Genomic DNA, 3,228 nt, shown 5'->3' with positions numbered 1-3,228 from the left:
AAAAATTGTCTGTATAGTTTACTTAATTTTCTCATCCTATTCATATTCCATCGCATTTTCTCACTAAGCGTCATTCAGAATGTTTTTCTGTCTCGCTATCTCTTCAAAAAGTGTCCCATATTTTCCAGAGATGTTTATCACCGGCCGTATTCTTGGTATTCCCGCGGTAGTCTTGTCGCCGCACTCTGCCCTGCACTCTGCCCCGCACTCATCGCTGCTAAGGACCAGGTAACGTCTGTAGTGCAGGTGCGCGGCGCTACAGGAGGCGGCGCAGCACGCTGGCTATCTGCGGCAGGTGTAGCGGCTCGCTCAAGCAGCGCAGAGCTTCGCCGCGCCGCCTGAAGATGTGCGGATCAAACGCCTTGTCCATGTCCTGCAAGATGTCCCGCGCCAGCCCCGCCACCTGCCGCGTGTCGCCATCCAACCCGCAGCGGCTGGCGTGCCTCGCCGCGCCGCTGAAGCCAATGAGGTACACCTGAGCATCTTCCTCAGTGTCAAGGGCGTGCAGGAGGATGTTGTGGGCGCCTCGCAGGTCCCGGTGACACACGCCCCTTGCGTGCACGGCGGCCAGGACAGGGCAGAGGTGCAGCAGTGCGGTGAGGCAGGCACGGGCCTCGCCGCTCCGCCACAGCTCCCTCACACTGACTCCGGGGCACCAGCCCATCACCAGGATGTGCGGGGGCGTGGCAGTCACCCCGTGCAGTCTGGGCACGCTGGCCACACCCTCCAGGGCGTGCAGAGCCGCAGCCTCCGCCATTGACCGCTCGTGGCATGTGTCGGCGCTGACCTTGAGCACCACGGGCACGGCGGCGCCCCGCAGCCACAGCATGGCGCGGCGGACCTCGCTGGTGCGTCCCTGTGCCAGCGCCTGCGTGTCGCTCAGGTGTCGCCACTCCACCACGGGCAGCGCCGCCACCTCCTCCTCCTCGCTGGGAGTCATTTCCGCGGCTGCCATTGAGTATTGTTCAAATGCAAAGGCAAGTTGTGGTGATTTACTTATTGCAAAGAAAGAGATGGCTGAGGAGGGAGGCGTGTGGTGAAGCAAGCAGTGGTGACAAGGGAGCCACAAGCGGCTGGGCGTCACAGCCTCCCTTCACCACACGTCAGGCGGCTCACCGCGGGCGCGGCGCTGGGTCAAAGGGCGGCGAGGGTTCATATCGCCTTGCTGCCCCGCCTGCTGCTCTTCACCAAGCCGATTGTCTCCGCGCGGACGAGCAGCCGCTGAACGAGACGCGTGTTCGTTCATCCGAGACAGTTAGCGAAGGAGGAGAAGGGAAAGGAAGGAAAGGAGCTGAAGAGAAGGAGGAGGAGGGGAAAAAACAGTGCTACCTAAGCACCTCTCCTCTGGTAGTGTTGATGCAACACACCTGTACACTCTCACCACCGGGGAAAAGTTGCCGCAGCCAGCGCGGCCACTCAGGCAGCGGTAATCACCCCCTCACTGCCGCCGCCCACTGCCGCCTGGCTGGCTGCCTGGCTGGCTGTTGTAAGGGGGCTAGGGGAAGGGGACGACCCTTGAAGCTTCAGCATCCCCACCACCCTCACCGTCACTAGCTTCTACATTTCCAGCACAAGTCACATTCCCACAAAGATTCAGAAATAAGGCGTGGCAAATGAAGCTGTTATCATTCCCTTTCCTTGCTCCGCCCTCACTCTTTCCTTCCCTCTTCTTCCTCCTTCAACGTTTTCTTTCAATTTGCCTCTTCCTTCTTTTTTTCTTATTCTTTATTTTTTCTGTCTTTGCTCTGATTAAACTGCCTTCCTGCTTTTCAATTCATACTTACAATTGCATACTTTTCCTCCTTCTCCTCCTTTCATACTTGTTTCCGTTCTTCCTTACTCTTGTCCTCTTACTTTTTCCTGTCTTCCTTCTGTATTTCCTTTCCTTCACTCCTATTTCTCTTCCTTCCATACCTTAAAATATATTACTTTTCGTTCTCTCTCTCCTCCTTCATCTGTCTATCACTCCTTCATTCCTTCACTTCACATCAAACATTCCCTCCTCCTTAACCTTTGTCTCCCGCTTGACCTTTGACCTTGACGCCTCTAAAACACCCTGAGACACCCCTGACAAACCTCTGAGATGCCCCTAAGACGCCGCTAAGACTCACTAACGCGGTGATGAAGCGAAGACACGACTCGAAACAGGAATCAGAGGCGAACTAAAGGGCAACATGTCTCGCTAATTAACTCGCCCCTTGCTCTCCGACACAGCAGGGGTATAGCTGGAGGGGCGACTCTCTCCCTTCTGCCGCGGGGACTTTGAGCCTTAGAGGTGAGGAATGGCACTGTCTTAACCCCCGGGGCAGTAATATCCGGGCGTACTCCACAAGGCTTCTATTCAATCACGCCGCGAGACTTTGGCGGGTTTCCACAAACATGGTTTTTATTATTCCAAGATGAATTTGATCGGAAGGCAATCACTGTGTTACTCTGTGTGTGTGTGTGTGTGTGTGTGTGTGTGTGTGTGTGTGTGTGTGTGTGTGTGTGTGTGTGGGGTGGGAGGAAAGGTGTACTGTGTGTGTGTGTGTGTGTGTGTGTGTGTGTGTGTGTGTGTGTGTGTGTGTGTGTGTGTGTGTGGGGGAGCGGAATGGCTAGACAGGTGAAGGAGGAGCAGGTGGGGAGGTGTGTGTGTGTGTGTGTGTGTGTGTGAGAGAGAGAGAGAGAGAGAGAGAGAGAGAGAGAGAGAGAGAGAGAGAGAGAGAGAGAGAGAGAGAGAGAGAGAGAGAGAGAGAGAGAGAGAGAGAGAGAGAGAGAGAAAGTTAGCTAGAGAGAGAAGAGGAGAAAAAAAAAAAAAAAAAAAAACCAGCTGACTCGGTGAAATCAATGACACAGCAACGCAACACAGTGAGAGTGAGAAAACCACCTCACTCTGCACGCTCAATGAAAAAAAAGACAAAAAATAAGCAAATAAATAAATAAATAAATAAATAAATAGATAAATAAATAAATGAATAAATAAATAAATAAACGAGAGAGAGAGAGAGAGAGAGAGAGAGAGAGAGAGAGAGAGAGAGAGAGAGACAGACAGACAGACAGACAAATCATGCTACAAATAGTGTAAAATAGCATGTGAGTCAATACTTCTCATTATTTTTCATTGTTAAGGTGAAGATCATTACCTGGGTGGTCATTAATATCAGTAATGAATGAGGGACCCATTAAGAGAGTCCCAGCGCACCACACCGCGGCCCGGCGATCATTTGTGCCATTGGTTCACTCATTTAC

The sequence above is a fragment of the Portunus trituberculatus genome, chromosome 13 (assembly GCF_017591435.1).
Source record: "Portunus trituberculatus isolate SZX2019 chromosome 13, ASM1759143v1, whole genome shotgun sequence".
NCBI classification, from domain to species: domain Eukaryota; kingdom Metazoa; phylum Arthropoda; class Malacostraca; order Decapoda; family Portunidae; genus Portunus; species Portunus trituberculatus.
Note: the sequence above shows the minus strand (reverse complement) of the source record.